The sequence below is a fragment of the Mobula hypostoma genome, chromosome 11, assembly GCF_963921235.1.
Source record: "Mobula hypostoma chromosome 11, sMobHyp1.1, whole genome shotgun sequence".
In the NCBI taxonomy this organism is placed as follows: Eukaryota; Metazoa; Chordata; class Chondrichthyes; order Myliobatiformes; family Myliobatidae; genus Mobula; species Mobula hypostoma.
The window spans coordinates 1,879,024-1,897,779 of NC_086107.1; the positions used below are offsets into that span (position 1 = coordinate 1,879,024).

At 44.6% G+C, this 18,756-nt stretch overlaps 1 protein-coding gene across 4 annotated transcripts in view; it reads right to left on the reverse strand.

The window, feature by feature from the left end:
- The window catches only part of mrvi1 (murine retrovirus integration site 1 homolog), a 207,697-nt gene that overhangs the window by 142,382 nt on the left and 46,559 nt on the right, over positions 1-18,756 (reverse strand). For all 4 annotated transcript variants that reach the window (XM_063061569.1, XM_063061567.1, XM_063061565.1 and 1 more), the window contains exons 2-3: positions 11,933-12,056; positions 10,987-11,143 (exon numbers count right to left, since the gene is read on the reverse strand). The gene's annotated coding sequence lies outside the window, so the exon portion shown is untranslated. The remainder of the gene's footprint in view (positions 1-10,986; positions 11,144-11,932; positions 12,057-18,756) is intronic.

Sequence of the window (18,756 nt, forward strand, 5' to 3'; positions counted from 1 at the left end):
CAAAAAATTCCAACAGATTTATCAGGCAAGATTTTCCCTTAAGGAAGCAATGCTGACTTTGGCCTATTTTGTAATGTGCCTCCAAGTACACCAAAATCACATCCTTAACAATTGACTCCAACATCCTCCCAACCACTGAAGTCAGGCTAACAGGCCTATAACTTCCTTTCTTCTGCCTCCCTCCCTGTTTGAAGAGTGGAGTAACATTTGCAATTTTCCAGTACTCCAAGGTTTATTGATTCTTGAAAGATCATTACTAATGCCTCCGCAATCTCTTCAGCAACCTCTCAGACATCCCACCTCTCCCGGAAGTTCCGGGAGTCTCCCACATATGAATAGTGGCTCCCTAATGCCTGCAAATTATATACAATATCACGGAAATCAATTTTTTTGAGAGTGAGCGAGCGAGAGAGCGTGAGAGCAAGCAAGCGAGTGAGAGAGAAAGCAAAAGAGAAAGCGCGAGAGCGACCACGAGAGGGAGAGAGCGACAGGGAGCTATGGCAGAGTGTTCCAAAAAAAGAAAATATAAAACATACGTCACCCCGGACTACACTAAAGTGTACCCCTGCCTAATAGGGGTCAACATAATGACAGTGTTGCTCGCTGCACTGTTTGCAACAGTGACTTTTCTATTGCCCATGGTGGGTTAAGACTGTAAAAGACGTGTTGAGGTGAGTTTAACAGGTGTCATTCGTTCATTAGCATACCTAACGTTATTTAAACTAGCTGGCTAGCTGCTAAGGAGCTACTCTATTGCAGACATCCCACCTCTCCCAGAAGTCTCCTGCAAATTGATGGTGCTACCTCCCTGAAATAAGTTTTTGTAGGGTGGGATGTCTGATCTCTTTTAGAACCCTGAGGTGTAGTCCATCAGGTCCAGGTAACTTATTTACCCTCTAGCCTTTCAGTTTCCCAGCATCATCTCCCTAGTAATAGCAAAAGTAGTCTCTTCTGCCTCTTGATACTTCCAAACTTCCGGCATACTGCTAGTGTCTTCCACAGTGAAGGTTGATGCAGTCCAGGCAGCATCTATGGTAAAGAGTATTGTCGATGTTTCGGCCCAAGACCCTTCAGCAGGATTGGAGAAAGAAAGCTGAAGAGTAGATTTAAAAGGTGGGGGAGGGGAGAGAGAAACACCAGGTGATAGGGGAAACCTAGGGGGGGGTATGAAGTAAAGAGCTGGGAAGCTGATTGGTGAAAGAGACAGAAGGTTATGGAAGAAAGGAAAGGGGAGGAGCATAAGAACTGAAGAACGCAAGAACATAAGAAATAGGAGCAGGAGTAGGCCGTCTAGCCCGTCGAGCCTGCTCCGCCGTTCATTTCTGGCCATGGACACATCTCCACCTACCTGCCTTTTCCCCATAACCCTTATTTCCCCTAATACGCAAAAAATCTATCCAACCTTCCTCACCAGAGGAAGGTGAGGAGAAAAGGTGAGAGACGGAAAAGGGGATGGGAAATGTTGAAGGGTGGGGAGCATTCTTGGAAGCTTGAGGAATCAGTGTTCATGCCATCAGGTTGGAGGCTACTCAGACGGAATATAAGGTGTTGTTCCTCCAACCTAAGTGTGGCCTCATCATGACAGTAGAGGAGGCCATTGATTGACGTATCAGAATGGGAATGGGAAGTGGAATTAAAATGGGTGGCCACTGGGAGATCCCACTTTTTCTGGCAGACAGAGCATAGCTGCTTGGTGACGCGGCCTCCCAATCTACATCAGGTCTTACCAATATACAGGAGGCCACACCGGGAGCACCGAACACAGTAAATGACCCCAACAGACTCACAGGTGAAGTGTTGCCTCACCTGGAAGGACTGTTTAGGGCCCTGAATAGTGGTGAGGGAGGAGTTGTAGGGGCAGGTGTAGCACATGTTCTGCTTGCAAGGATAAGTTGCAGGAGGGAGATCAGTGGGTTGGGGGGGGGGAAATGAATGGACAAGGGAGTCGTGTAGGGAGCAATCCCTGCGGAAAGCAGAAAGTTGAGGGGAGGGAAGGACGTGCTTGGTGGTGGGATCCTGTTGGAGATGGTGGAAGCTTCAGAGAATTATGTGCTGGATGCGGAGGCTGGTGGGGTGGTAGGTGAGGACAAGAGGAATCCTAACTCTGGTGGGGTGGCAGGACGATGGGTTAAGAGCAGATGTGTGTGAAATGGAAGAGACGTGGTTGAGGGCAGCATTGATGGTGGAGGAAGGGAAGGCCCTTTCTTTTAAAAAGGAGGACATCTCCTTCGTTCTAGAATGAGAAGCTTCGTTATGAGAGCAGATGTGGTGGAGACGGAGAGATTGAGAGAAGAGGATAGCGTTTTTACAAGTAACTAGGTGGGAAGAGGTATAGTCCAGGAAGCTCTGAGAGTCTGTGAGTTTATAATTGACATCATTGTTTAAGTTGTCTCCAGAGATACAGACAGTGAGATCGGGAAAGGGGAGGGAGGTGGCAGAAATAGAGCAGGTAAATTTGAGGGCAGGGTGGAAGGTGGAGGCAAGGTGAATGAAATCAACAAGTTCAACACCAATGAAGTCATCGATGTAGCACGGGAAAAGTGTGGGACGGTCACCATTGTAGGCTTGGAACATAGACTGTTCCATGTAGCCGACAAACAGGCAGGTACAGCTGGGACCCACGCGAGGACCCATGGGTGTGATGCTTAATACTTATTCCATTTGAACGCCATTTCCTTTCCCCCATTACTATCTCTCCAGCACTATTTTCCAGCGGTCCAATATCTACTCTCACCTCTCTTTCTCTCTTTGTATATATGAAAAAAATGTTGGTATAATTTTTGATATTATTGGCCAGCTTACCTTCTATTCCATCTTAAACCCCTCCTTATGGTTTTTTAAGATGAGATCAAGGTTTATTTATCCCGAAGGAAATTATTACTGCAAGATTGCGCAGTCAGAAATATATATTTTAAAATATAAAATGTAAGCATTGAGGTACAAAAAGAATACAAAATATGCATTAAAAAGTAATAGTGTTGTAAAATACATCTTTTCGCCATTAAAGTAAGAAATGCAATCATTCTACGGGCTGAAGGGGAAAGATTACTAGAAATTTTAGGTAGTCCAAAGATAGCAGTAATAGGGTGAGGAGAGATATCTATATTTAATACCTTAGAAATAATATTGAAAATATCTCTCCAAAAAGTTTCCAAAGTAGGGCAAGACCAAAACATATGAGTTAAAGAGGCTATCTGCCCCGAACATCTATCACAGAAAGGATTAATATGCGAGTAAAAACGCGCTAACTTATCTTTGGACATATGTGCTCTATGAACCACTTTAAATTGAATTAGGGAATGTTTAGCACAAATAGAGGAAGTATTAACTAATTGTAAAATCTGCCCCCAATCATCCACAGAAATGGTAAGCCCCAATTCCTGTTCCCAATCTACCCTAATCTTATCAAATGGAGCTTTCCTAAGTTTCATAATAATATTATAAATCATAGCCGATGCACCTTTCTGACATGGATTGAGGTTAATTATCGAATCTAAAATATATGTAGGAGGAAGCATTGGAAAGGAAGAAAGTGTAGTTAGGAAATTTCTAACTTGTAAATATCTAAAAAAATGTATTCTTGATAAGTTATATTTATTAGATAATTGTTCAAAAGACATAAGGGAACCATCTAAAAATAAATCCAAAAACCGTAAAATACCCTTAGTCTTCCAAGTTTGAAAAGCGCGATCCGTAAAAGAGGGAGGAAAAAATATGTTACCTAAAATAGGAATCGCTAACCCGAATTGATTAAGATCAAAAAATTTTCTGAATTGAAACCAAATGCGCAAAGCATATTTAACTATCGGGTTAGAGACCTGCTTAAGGCGTTTCGAATCAAAAGGAAGAGAGGAACCTAAAATAGAACCAAGTGTATAACCCTGAACAGATTGTAATTCCAATGCTACCCATTTAGGAATAGATAGTATGTCCCGGTCAAGTAACCAAAATTTCATATGTCGAATATTAATAGCCCAATAATAAAATCTAAAGTTAGGTAATGCTAAACCTCCATCTCTCTTAGCTTTCTGTAAATGTATTTTACCCAGTCTCGGATTCTTATTCTGCCAAATAAATGAAGAAATTTTAGAGTCAACTTTATCAAAAAAAGATTTAGGAACGAAAATTGGTAATGCCTGAAACACATATAAAAATTTTGGCAAAAAAAACATCTTAACTGCATTAATACGACCAATCAAAGTTAAATATAAGGGAAACCATTTAGATGAAAGTTGAGTAATATGGTCTATTAATGGTAAAAAGTTAGTCTTAAATAAATCTTTATGTTTACAAGTAATTTTAATCCCAAGATATGAAAAGTAATTATTAATCAATTTAAATGGAAATTTATAATATAAGGGAAGATGTTTATTAATCGGAAAAAGTTCACTCTTACTAAGATTTAATTTATAACCTGAGAAAAGACCAAATTGTGCTAATAACTCTAAAACAGCAGGAATGGATCTCTCAGGATTAGAAATATATAAAAGTAAATCATCAGCATAGAGTGATAATTTATGGGACTTTAATCCCCGAGTTATCCCAGTAATATTTGAAGATTCTCGAATAGCAATTGCAAGAGGTTCTAATGCAATATCAAATAATAGGGGACTAAGAGGACAGCCTTGTCGAGTACCACGAAAGAGAGGAAAAAAAGGTGAGTTTAAGGAGTTAGTACGAACCGAGGCTACAGGGGAGTGATATAACAGTTTAATCCAGGATATAAATTTCAAGCTAAAATTAAACATTTCAAGCACCTTAAATAAATAAGGCCATTCTACTCTATCAAAAGCTTTCTCGGCATCTAAAGAAATAACACACTCAGGAACATTTTGTGAGGGAGTATAAACGATATTTAACAATGTACGAATATTATAAAAAGAGTAACGACCTTTAATAATAAGACTCTTGGCAGTGTGGAGGATCGGAGGGATTTTGGGATCCGAGTGAACAGGACACTCAAAGCTGCTTCACAGGTTGACTCTGTGGTTAAGAAGGCATACAGTGCATTGGGCTTTATCAACTCTGGGATTGAGTTTAAGAGCTGATAGGTAATGTTACAGCTATATAGGACCCTGATTAGCTCCACTTGGAGTACCGTGCTCAGTTCTAGTCGCCTCACTACAGGAAGGATGTGGAAACCATAGAAAGGGTGCAGAGGAGATTTACAAGGATGTTGCCTGGATTGGGGAGCATGCCTTATCAGAATAGGTTGAGTGAACTCAGCCCACTTTGGACAACTCCCCCACGATCACTTCCCCCCCGCTGCCGCCCCTCCCTTGGCGCCGAGCTGGGGTCCGACCACTGCTGCTGAGACCTGTGAGCAGACACAGAAAAAAAGACAGTTACAGGTAGAACCACCTACCATTCCACACACTTCATGCCCCCGACACCTGGAACTTCCACCATTCTGCTAGCATCTTCCACAGTCAATATGGATGCAAAATACTTATTCAGTTCGTCCGCTATTTCATTGTCCCCCGTTACTACTGCTCCAGCATCTCTTTCCAGCGGTCCCACCCTCACCTCTCTTTTACATTTCATGTATCTGAAGAATTTTTTGGCATCTTTTAGCATCAATTCCCCTACTATGCAAAAACCTATCCAACCTTGTCTTAAATATATTTACTGAGGAAGCCTCCAGTACTTCATTGGCAGAGAATTCCACAGATTCACCACTGTCTGGGAAAAGCAGTTCCTCCTCATCGCTGTCCTAGATCTACCCCCTTGAATCTTGAGGTTTAACTCATATGTTTTGGTCTTGCCCTACTTTGGAAACTTTTTGGAGAGATATTTTCAATATTATTTCTAAGGTATTAAATATAGATATCTCTCCTCACCCTATTACTGCTATCTTTGGACTACCTAAAATTTCTAGTAATCTTTCCCCTTCAGCCCGTAGAATGATTGCATTTCTTACTTTAATGGCGAAAAGATGTATTTTACAACATTGGAAAGAGCTTAATGCTCCAACTACCTTTTTTTGGTTTTCTCAGACGATTTTATGTTTGAATCTGGAGAAAATTAGAAGTAACCTTTATGATTCCTCATTTAAATTTGAACAGATTTGGGGACCTTTTATTCGATATTTTCATTTAATGTAATATTTACCCTTCTTGTTTTTTTTTCACTGTTTTAATGGAGGTCGGGATTGAGGACGTGATTTTAAGTTTAACTCTGTTTGGTTTCAAGTTAGCCCATTGCTTTGCTTTGCTTTTAGTTAGCTGCACGGTGGGTTTTTTTTTGGGGGGTTTTTTTTCTTTTTTTCCATTGATATATATAAAATCTAGTATACTATTATGTTATCTTGGTTTCTTATGCTTAAATTACATTGTTTGTAGTATTTTCTTTTTGGTATTGTTATCTTTTGGAATTTTATTATACTTTAACATTGTATTAATGTTTATATGGCTTACCTTTTTTGTATACTTACTCAATAAAAAGATTTAAAAAGAAAGAAAAAGTAATAGTGCAAAATACAGATGTGCAATGAAACCATATGCCTATATACTTAAGGAGGAGGAATTGTAGAGTCTTATAGCCACAGGGTAAAGGATCTCCTGTGGGGTTCAGTGGACCCTAGTCTTATAGCCACAGGGGAAAGGATTTCTTGTGGCATTCAGTGGAGCACCTCAATGGAATCAGTCTGTTACTAAAGGTGCTCCTCTTTTTGTCACGGAGGGGGTGAGAGGGATTGTCCATGATGCTCCATAGCTTCTTCAGCATCCTCCTCTCAGACACAACCACCAGGGAATCCAGTTCCACTCCCAGAACAGAACCAGCCTTCCTGCCGAGCTTTTCGATCTTCTTGGTGTCAGCTGCTCTCACCCTGCCGCCCCAGCAGACTACGGCATAGAATAGAATGCTGCCCACCACTGACTTGCAGAATATCTGCAGACGTTGAATGACAGGAGCCTCCTCAGGAAGTACAGTCAACTCTATCCCTTCTAGTACAGAGCCCCTGTATTTTCAGTCCAGTCCAGTTTATTGTCTAGGTAAGTTCCCAGGTAATTGTAGTCCTAGATGACTTCCACGCCCATTTCCTTGATGGAGATGGGAATGCAGGGTGTTTTCACCTTCCTGAAGTCCACCACCAACTCCTTTGTCTTAGTGATGTTGAGCTGCAGCTGATTCAGCCCACACCACTCAACAAAGTTGTCCAGCATTCTTCTGTACTCAGCCTTTTGACCCCGGCTGATACAGCCCACAACTGCCGAATCGCCTGAAAACTGCTGAGGGTGGGTGGCAGGACTCCGAGTTGTATCTAAAGTCCGAGGTGTAGACAGTGAACAGGAAAGGGGGACAGGACAGTCCCCTGAGATACCCCTGTGCTGCTAACCACAGTACCTGATACACGGCTCTGCAATCTCACATACTGTGCCTGTCTGGACAGGTCATCTGTAATCCAGGACATCAGTAGAGCATCCACCTGCATCTCCGTGAATTTACTTCCTAATAAAGTAGGTCATATGGTGTTAAAAGCACTGGAGAAATCAGAGAACATGATTCTCACAGTGCTGCCTGGCTCATCCAGATGGGTGTAAGCCCGTTGAAGCAGGAAGATAACAGCATCCTCGACTCCAATATGTGGTTGGTAAGCAAACTGCAAGGGGTCCAGAGATGGATTTACGATGGCCTGGAGGTGTGTCAGGACCAGTCTTTCTAATGATTTCATAATGTGTGCAGTCACTGGGCATGGTGGGACATGTCTTCTTGAGTACTGGAACTAGGCCTTTAGTTGTCTTCTGTTGGTTTTTAAAAATTTTGCAATCCATTAACTTTCCAGTAATTTTTGATCTATTACGTGCCCTCGCTTTTGTTTTTATTCCTTCTTTTCAAATCTTTTTATTGTTATACAAAAGAAATAACGAGTACATTGAAGTAACAATATTTACAATGTCTCAAAAAAGACATTATCTTAAAGATTGAAAAAAAATTTTGTGATAACAAAAAAAACCTACTAAGCAGAAAAGTGAGAAGAAGAAGAACCCATTAGGTGTACAACCCTGGAGTCGTGCGTCATACAAAAAGCTTCTCTTTTGTTTTTATATTGGCTTTGACTTCCCTTATCAGCCATGGTTGTATCATCCTGCTTTTAGAATACTTCCTCTTCTTGTGCCTACCAAATTGCTCCCAGAAACTCCAGCCATTGCTCTCTGCCAGCAACCCTGCTAGTGTCCCCTTCCAATCAACTTTGGCCAGCTCCTCCCTCAAGCCCTAGCTCACTTAGTTTTTCCTTATATGCCCTTTAAACCAGGCAGCGTCTTGGTAAACATCCTCTGCACCCTCTCCAAATCTTCCACATCTTTCCCAACATGAAAAGACGAGAACTGAACACATACTCCTAGTGTGGTCTAACCAGAGTTTTACAGAGCTGCAACATTATCCTGTGGCTCTTGAACTCATTCGCCTGACTAATGAAGACCAACACACAGTACACCTTCTTAACCATCCCATCAACCCATTGTGGCAACTTTGAGGGACCTATGGACATGGACCCCAAGATCTCTTTGTTTCTATCCACTGCCAGGAATCCTGCCATTAACTCTGCACTCTGCCTTCAAATTCAACCTTTCAAAGTGAATCACTTCACACTTTATCTGCATTGAACTCCATCTGCCACTTGTCAACCCAGCTCTGCATCCAGTCAATGTCCCAATGAATCCTACATACAACAGCAGGGGTTCCCAGCCTAGGCTCCACGGACCCTTTGCTTAGTGGTATTGGGCCGTGGCATGAAGAAGTTGGGAAGCCCTTTTCTGCACTATCCACACAACTCCGCCAACCCGATGCTTACTTTTCTCTAAACATTACTGAGAAACAATGCCAACAGATTCAGAGTGCAGAAAAGATTTAAGACATTGGAGAAAAATTAGACCACTCAGCCCATCGAGTTTCAATTCATTGATCAGGACTGATTTATTCTCCCACTCAACCCCATTCTCCAGCCTTCTCCCCATAAACCTTAATGCCCTGACTAATCAAGAACCTATCAATCTCCATTTTAAATCACCCTATTTACCAGGATGCTGCCTGGACTCGAGGGTCTGAGTGGCAAGAAGAGGTGGTGTGGACTGGGACTTTATTCCCTGGAACGTAGGAGGCTGAGGGGTGATCAGTTGGAGGTAAATAAGATCATGAGGGTCATAAACAGGGTCAAAGCACATTGTCTTTTTCCCAGGGAGGGGGTGCTCAATACAAGAGAGCATAGGTTTAAAATTAGAGGTGAGAGATTCAACAGGGACATCAGGGACAGCTTCTTCACTGGCTGAGCACTCTTATTATCTTATACATTAGATTAGATTCAACTTTATTGTCATTGTGCCGAGTACAGATACAAAGCCAATGAAATGCAGTTAGCATCTGACCAGAAATGCAAAGAATAGTGTTATTTACAAAATAACTGTGAATAAAAAGTAAGTGCTACAGCACACAAATATAAAAGTACTGAGACAGTACAATATGGGTGCAATACTGCTTAGCGCTGTGATGTGAGGTTCAGCAGGGTCACAGCTTCGGGGAAGAAGCTCTTCCTGTGCCTGCTGGTGCGGGAGCAGAGGCTCCTGTAGCACCTACCAGATGGGAGGAGAGTAAAAAGTCCATGGTTATGGTGAGATGCATCCTTGATAATGCTTTTCACCCTGCCCAGGCAGCGTTTATGGTAGATGTTCTCAATGGTGGGCAATTGGATGCCGATAATCCGCTGGGCAATTTTCACCACCCGCTGGAGTGCTTTGCGGTCCGATATGGGACAATTGCCATACCACACTGAGAAGCAGTTGGTGAGTATGCTCTCAATGGTACAGCGGTAAAAGTCCGTCAGTATCCTGGGACAGAGGTGAGCTTTCTTGATGCTCCGCAGGAAATAAAGGTGCTGTTGCGTCTTTTTGATCAGGATGGAGGAGCTCAGGGACCAGGTGAGATCCTCAGAAATGTGGACAGCAAGGAATTTGAAGCTTGATACATGCTCCACTACAGCTCTGTTGATGTAGATAGGGACGTGAGTGTGGCTCCTAGCATGTCTGAAGTCCACAATGATCTCCTTGGTTTTCTGGGTGTTAAGGGCCAGGTTGTTGTCGGCACACCACACGGCCAGGTGCTGGACCTCGTCCCTGTAGGCCGTCTCATCATCCCCTCTGATCAGGCCAACCACCGTGGTGTCGTCTGCGAACTTGATTATGGAGTTAGAATCATGTACAGGAACGCAGTCATAGGTGAAAAGGGAGTACAGAAGAGGGCTCAGCACACAGCCTTGAGGCACGCCGGTGTTCAGGATGAGAGTGGAGGAGGAGAGGTTGTCTAACTTAACTGATTGGGGTCTGTTAGTCAGAAAGTCCAAGGTCCAATTGCAGAGGGATACGCTGATATCAAGTTGGTGAAGTTTGGCAATCAGCTTGGAGGGGATCACAGTATTGAATGCCGAACTAAAGTCAATGAACAGCATTCTGACGTAAGAGTTGGGGCTGTCCAGGTGGGTCAGGGCAGAGTGAAGTGTTGTGGAGATGGCGTCCTCTGTTGACCTGTTGGTGTGATAGGCAAATTGATGGGGGTTCAGGGTAGAGGGCAGACAGGATTTCAGATGTGATAGAACCAGTCTCTCAAAGCACTTTGCAATGATGGGGGTGAGTGCAATTGGACAGAATACATCTCTAACAAGTCACCTCCTACTCTCCTTCAATAGTCCATAGGTCCATAACATACAGGACCAGAATCAGCCCATCGAGTCCGCTGCACTATTTAATTATAGCTGACTTCATTTTCAACACCATTCTTCTGTTTTCTCCTTGTGACCCTTAACCCCATTACCAATCAAGAACCTATCAATTTCTGCCTTTGATACACCCAATGACTTGGCCTTCACAGCCCTCTGTGGCAACAAATTCCACAGAATTTGTTTGGCTAAAGAAATCTCACCTTATCGCTATTCACCAGGGCGTCCCTTTATTCTGGGGCTGTGCCCACAATGGCCGTGTACTGGGACCTCACCTGCCTGTGGTCTCTGAGTCTTGTCCTCTGGTCAAGCTCTCCTTTGGCGATGAAGGCTTCCCTTCTTCCCCACCGCTTTGGTCCAATGGCTGTTGTCCAAATCGCTTCTGGGTTCCAAGCGGTTGGTGGCTCCCGGAAAGTTCTAGATTAAGGGCTTCTGCGGAAGATCAGGACAAAAGATTAAATAGCGCACACGCAGCGCACCCCCCCCCAGGTAGTCAGTACGTGCAAAGGACCAGCAAGGCAATGTTCTCCAACCCAATCATCTTCCTAAAGACACCATATCTGGGATTACACACAAAAAATGCTGGAGGAAATCAGGTCAGGCAGCACCTGTGGAGGGGAATGGAGAGTTGACATTTTGAGGAAACCCTACATCAGGACTGGAGAGGAAGGGTGGCAGATGTCAAGAACAGTGGGGGGGGGGAGGAAGGGGATGAGTAAAGCTGGCAGGTGATAGGTGAGATCAGGTGATGGGGAAGGTGGGTGGTTAGGAGGGGGTGATGAAGTAAGAAGCTGGGAGGTGATAGGTGGAGGAGGTAGAGGGCTGAAGAAGAAGGAATCTGATTGGAAAGGACAGTGGACCTTGGACAAGGCAAGGGGGAGGGGAACCAGAGGAAAGTGACAGGCAGCAGAGGAGGAAAGGAAGGGGTGAAGGGGGAACCAGAATGGGAAATGAAAAAGGAGAGAACGCGGGAGTGGGGGAGAAATTACCAGAAGGACAAATTGATGTTCATGCCATCACCTTCGGCACTACCCAAATGGAATATCAGGTGTTGTTCCTCCAACTTGAATGTGGCCTCCTCTACACCCATTGCATTTGCGGTAAATAGATTTATTGAAATGCTTCCTCAGCGTTACAGCGAGCACAGCTATTCGTAATGTGCATTGGGAAGTACAGGAGAGCTGAAAGACATTACAGAAATTCAGGTTGTGCTTTCCTTACCGAGCAGAGATGAGTACTGCCCTGGTCTACCATCGTTGTAACATCCACTGTGGGTAGAGAGCCACTGGTGATGTAGTAGTTCAAAGATCTCCTGGGACTGAGGCAGCACATCTGTTTCCTGCTTCTGCATCACAAGAAAAGAGTTGGTCGTAAGCTCTATTTCAAACTAGAGTTCTTTTTGTAACCTGGGAACATGGAACATAGAATATCCCAGCACAGTACAGGCCCTTCAGTCCACAATGCTGTGCTGACCTTTTAACCTACTCCAAGATCAATCAGACCCTTCCCTTCTATATGGCTCCATACTTTTCTATTATTTTTACCTGTCTCAGAGTTTCTTATCTGTCTCTACCACCACTCCTGGCAGGGTGTGCCACACACCCACCACTCTCTGTGTAAAAAAACCTACCTCTGACATTCTGCCAAAACTTTCCTCCAATCACCTTAAAACGATGTCCCCTTGTATTAGACTTCACACCCTGGGAAAAATTCTCTGGCTGTCCACCCAATCTATGCCTCTTATCTTGTACACCTCTATTGTCACCTCTCATCCTCCTTCACTCCAAAGAGAAACACCCTAACTCACTCAACCTCTCCTCATAAGCCATGCCCTCCTGGAAAATCTCCTCTGCACCCTCTCTAAAGCTTCCACATCCTTCCTATACTGAGAGGAGCAGAATGAAAACACTATATCACAAGTATGGTTTAACCAGTGTTTTATAGAGCTGCAAGAATTCTGTTTGAGAGGAAGTCTCGCTACATGAGAATCACCTCCGCTTGCCACAGAGAACGGGCGATACCTGTGGAAGAAGAAACTGGACAACCAAAAGCCCCAGCCACCACTTGCTCTTGCCCACACTGCTGCAGAATATGTGGATCCTGGATCGGTCTCTGTAGCCACTCGAGGACCCGCCAACAGACGACCCCTTAGGAGATCATCATAGTCGACTCGATCGCATTACTACTGCAGCTTCAGCATTATCTCAGAGTACTTGAACTGAATCCCCTGACTATAGAGGGCCAGCACACCATATGCCTTCTTGAACACAGGAGATCCTGCTGGTGCTGGAAATCAGAGCAACACACACAAGCAAGATGCTGGAGGAGCTCAGCAGGTCAGGCAGCATCTATGGAGATGGATAAACAGTCAGTGTTTCGGATTGAGACCCGTCATCAGGACTGGGAAGGTAGGGGAAAGATGCCCGAATCAGAAGGTGGGGGAAGAGGGAGGAGGGCAAGCTGGAAGATGATTGGTGAAGTCGGTAAATGGGGGAGGGGGAATGAAGTAAGAAGCTGGGAGATGATTGGTGAAGTTGGTAATTGGGGGAGGGGGAATGAAGTAAGAAGCTGGGAGATGGTTGGTGGAAAAGGTAAAGGGCTGGTGAAGAAGGAATCTCTCAGAGGAAAGTGGGCCATGGGAGAAAGGGAAGGAGGAGCATCGGGGGGAAGTGACTGGCAAGTGAGGAGAAGAGGTAAGAAGGTGCCAGAGTAGGGAATTGAAGAAGAGGGAAGGGGGAGGGGGAATAATTACTAAAATTTGGAGAAATCAATGTTCAGGCCATCAGTGTGGAGGCTATCGAGACGGAATTCGAAGGGTTGCTCCTCCACCCTGAGAGTGGCCTCATTGTGGCAGAAGAGGCCACGGATCGACATGTCCAAATGGGAATGGGGATTGGAATTAGAATGGTTGGCCACCGGGAAATCCTGCTTTTTTTGCGGATGAAGCGCACCTTCGTATTCGTTCCAGCAATTTTCGTGGGTGTTGTGTGGAGCTTCGGAATGGATTGGCAAGAAGCAGGACCTGCCCTCCGCCACAAACCAGCCGACGCCAACTAAATCCATGGCAGCAATACCTCTGCCACACACAGGAGGGTGAGCCTTGCCACTGGACGGAAGGAGCCTGAAGACTCACACTCACTGTTTCAGGAACAGCTTCTTCCCCTCCACCATCAGATTTCTGAATGGACAATGAACCCATGAACACTACCTCACTGTTTCTTCTTTTTTTTTGCTCTCTTTTTGCTCTACTTATTTAATTTGTAGATATACTTCGTATTGTAATTTATCACTTTTATTAAGTATTGCACTGTACTGCTTCCACAAATCAACATATTTCGCAGCATATGCCAGTGATATTAAACCTGATTCTGATTCTTTGGGAGTAACCCTCCCTTTGGCAGAAAGTGGAGCAGTGTCCTCAAGGATCCACTTCTCTCTTCTTCAGTTTCCCACTCTGACCCCTCTTACATCTTACCTCTTCTCCTCACCTGCCCATCACCTCCCCCTGGGTCCTCTCCTCCTTCCCTTTCTCCCATGGTCCACTCTCCTCTCTCTTATCAGATTCCTTCCTCTCCAGCCCTTTACCATTTCCACCTATCACCTCCCAGCTTCTTCCATCATCTCCCTCCCCCTCCGTAGATGCTGCCTGGCCTGCTGAGTTCCTCCAGCATTGTGTGTTTGTGTTGCTCTGGATTTCCAGCATCTGCAGATCTCCTGTGTTTAGGGAAGGGGCTTGTTATATTGTTGTTGTTCTGCTGAACATGGTAGACGTGTTATGTTGGCGCCGGAATGTGTGGCAGCAAATTCACAGGTCAAGATTCAAAGATTTAAGATTAAAAGTACATTTAATTTCAAAGAATGCTCAAATTATATAGCCTTGATATTTGTCTGTTTACAGACACCCACAAAGTAAGAATCCAATTTAAAAAAAATAAAGACCAACACCCAAGGCACAGAGAAAGAGAAAAAAAAACACAAATCATGCAACAGTAGAAGTGAGATAACCAGACTGAATCTTAAGATCCAAATCCTTGGAGCAGTGCAGAGTAGGCCCGAAACCTCAGTCTCAGCTCATCGTATCATCAGGGCAAATTGCTGCGAAGCTTGCAGACACGAAGCACGGCAGCCGGGCCGGCCTTATAGTGTGAAATCAGCCCGCGCCTCGCCACCAGACCCAACACCCTGCCTTTCCAGTCTATCTGGGCCAGCGTTCAAATTGTGCAAACAGCGGATTGTGCCTCGCATTAGGACCCGGACAGCAAAATGCTCTGGGCCTACACCACGCCACCCAGCCTGAAGCCATTCTCAACCTCTCCAATTCACCTCAGCACTTAGAGCGATCCAACCTTGCGCCTGGGTTAGTTGGACAGACATGAAAACTCCTCTGCCGCAACTCCTCCTCTCCGAATCGTTCACTCCAACTCCATCTGCTCCGATTTTGCATCGTACCAGCACAGCTCAGTCCTCGAGTTCACTTTGCCTTCGCTCACCTCTTCATTGTTTTCATGATAGTCGACCACTATTTACATCCCAAAAGTGTTACTAATGATGTTTTTAGTCAGATTCCTTGCCTTTTGAACGAGTAGTAAGCTGTCACATCACATCTGTAGCATCATCTTAAATTGGAAGTTTAAGGTGTGTGGTTGTTAATGGAAACAACACATCTTATTGCATGCTTCGGTGTACATGTGATAAATAAATAAATACATCTGAATCTGAGTTTTACAAGCTAATAGATCTATCCCTAAGATAGTGTCTTTAAGATTGTCACAAACCCAGATATGTACAGTAATACTCATGTGGCCTGACCAAAGTTTTATAGAGCATTCAGAATACTCTGGGTTTATGTGAATATGACAGATATTAATTCAAACAAGAATCAGTCTTCAGTTCTCTTTGTAAATGTAAATAAGTTCAGGAAGTTTGCAATTAGTCTTCAGTTTTTACTGTAAATTGAAGTTAAACTGTCCCACAGTCTAAGAGATATGGTTTGCAAAATGGTGACCCTGAGACGTTCATATATACTGTACATCCGCGAAACCTTAAAACAATGGGGTTGCCTCAAACTAGGTAACATAGGCTAAACTATTTGCACCATTGTGACTTGAGTTCAAGTTAGAAGACCAGAATGGTGATGTCACTTAGCAGGCCCAACGTGGACACAGGTATAGATGCAACCAGCAGCTGATCTGTTATGTACTCTGATGGCTGGTTCTCCGTCTTCAATAACTTTTTGTGTGCTCAGCATATTTGTCTATTCAGGACTATTTCTGTAGACCTGACAACATGACTTCTAGCTCTCTGTTCTCACAATCTTTTAGAATGTCTGTGCTAATTGTTTTGCTCCCAACAAAGGCATTTAAACTTTCAGAGGTGACATCACTCACAATGTGCTTCCACTACCTATCTCAAAGGAACCATTTGTCAGCCAAAGTACTGAAGTAAACAATGTCGATGAAACTGCGTAGAATCAGCTATTGATCTTGTGGGTACTTACATGTGACGTACTTTTGAGTTTGAGAGACTCTGCCGCAAGTCTCTCCATGAGAATGCTTGCTCGCGGTGATGAATAAAAACTTCGATATCACCAGCTTCAGTGTCTCTCCAGTGACGTCAATCACAGTCACAACAGAGCAGCAACATAACCTCATGCTCCTGAACTCAATCCCCCGACTAATGAAGGACAACACATCACAGGCCTTCTTAATCATCCTGATAACCTACTTAGATAATCTGAAGGATCTGAGCACTGGGACCCCAAGAGCCCTCTGTTCTTCCATACTGTTAAAAATAATTTCTATCCTGGGGAACAGATTCTGACTGTTTACCTTATCTGTGTCTTTCATAATTATAAAAACTTTTATCATGTCTCCCCTCTCCCACTCCAAGGAGAATAACCAAAATCTGTCCAACCTCTCCATTAGAGATTCATGCTCTCTAATCCAGGCAGCATCCTATTGAACCTCTTCTGCGCCCTCTCTACGCCCTCCTTGATATGGAGTAACCAGAACTGCACAAGATAGTCCAAGTGAGGGCTAGCTAATGCAGGGGTTCAGCAGGCCAGGCAGCACCTATGGAAAAGAGCACAGTTGATCTTTCGGTCCAAGGCCCTTCAGCAGGACTGGAGAGAAAAAAGCTGAGAAGTAGATTTAAAAGGTGGGGGAGGGGAGGGAGAAACACAAGGTGGTGGGTGAAACCAGGAGGGGGAAGGATGAGGTAAAGAGCTGGGAAGTTGATTGGTGAAAGAGATACAGGGCCTGAGAAGGGGGAGTCTTATAGAAGAGGACAGGGGGCCATGGAAGAAAGAAAGGGGGGGAGGAGAACCAGAGAGAGGAGAATATAAAGTGTTGTTCCTTCAACCTAAGTGTGGCCTCATCACAACAGTGGAGGAGGCCATGGATGGACACATCGGAATGGGAATGGGAAGCGGAATTAAAATGGGTGGCCACTGGGAGATCCTGCTTGACTGAGCCTTGGTCCGAAATAGCAACCATACTCTTTTCCATAGATGCTGCCTGGCCTGCTGAGTTCCTCCAGCATTTTGTGTGTGTTGCTTGGATTTCCAGCATCTGCAGACTTCCTGTTTGTGATTGGATTATAGAAAGCAGGATCTCCCAGTGGCCACCCACCTTATTTCCACTTCCCACTCCCATTCCAATATGTCAATCATGGCCTCCTCTACTGCCATGATGAGGTCACACTCAGTTTGGAGGAATAACACCTTGTATTCTGCCTGGGTAGCCTCCAATCTGATGGCAGAAACATTGATTTCTTGAACTTCCTACAGTGCCCCCACTTCATCATTCCCCATTCACTTTTCCCTCTCTCACCTTAACTCCTGGCCTGCCCATCGCTTCCCTCTGGAGCTCCTCCCCTCCCCTTTTCTTTCTTCCATGGCCTTCTGTCCTCTTCTATCAGACTCTCCCTTCTCCAGCCCTGTGTCTCCTTCACAATCAACTTCCCAGCTCTTCACTTCACCCCTCCCCCTTCAGGTTTCACCCATCACCTTGTGTTTCTCTCTCCCCTACCCCACCCTTTTAAATCTACTCCTCAGCTTTTTTTCTCCTGTCCTGCCAAAGGGTCTCAGCCCGAAACATCGACTGTTTACTCTTTTCCATGGATGCTGCCTGGCCTGCTGAGCTCCTCCAGCATTTTGTGTGTGTTGCTCAGATTTCCAGCATCTGCAGATTTGCTCGTTTGTAAAGCAGGGATTCGCAACCGTTTTATGCCGTGGACCTTTACCAATAACGGAGGAGTCTGAGGACCCCAGTTGAGAACCCCTGGGCTAAAAATTCTATTCAGTTACAGCAAGGCTTCTGTATTCTTGCACTTAACACCCCAGCTCTTTACTTCACACCCCCTCCCGCTCCCGGTTTCACCCGTCACCTACAACCTTGTACTTCTTCCTCCCCACCCCCCACCCTATTACTCAGACTCCTCATCTACTTTTCTCCAGTCCTGATGAAGGGTCTTGGCCCGAAACATCGACTGTTTATTCATTTCCATAGATGCTGCCTGGCCTGCTCAGTTCCTCCAGCAATTTGTGTGTCTTGCTCGGAATCTCTCCAAGGTTCTTGTTTAGTAACGGCAGAAGGGAAGAGAAAGGGATAATACACAAGTCGTGATGGAATGGCAGAGAAGACTCAATAGGCTGAATGGCCTAATTCTGCTCCTGTGCCTTACGGTCTTGTGGGGCCCGTGCTGGAAACGGAATATTGAAATTGTTGCACCGCAGTTACCAAAACACTACAGCACCAGCAACCCGGTTCAACTCCCACCATGGTCTGTAAGGAGTTGTATATTCTCCCTGTGACCGCATGGGTTTCCTCCAGGTGCTCCAGTTTCCTCCCACAGCCCAAAGACGAATGGGCTAGCAGGTAGCAGATTAATTGATTGGGTGTGTGTAACTGGGGCCTGATACCGTACTGTATCTCAAAGTAAACAAAATGAATAATAAGATTCAGGTCTTTGCCTGCCTACATTACATACAGACAACCCAAAGGGGACACCCAATCAGATGTGAGGCAGGGATTAGATTAAATTAG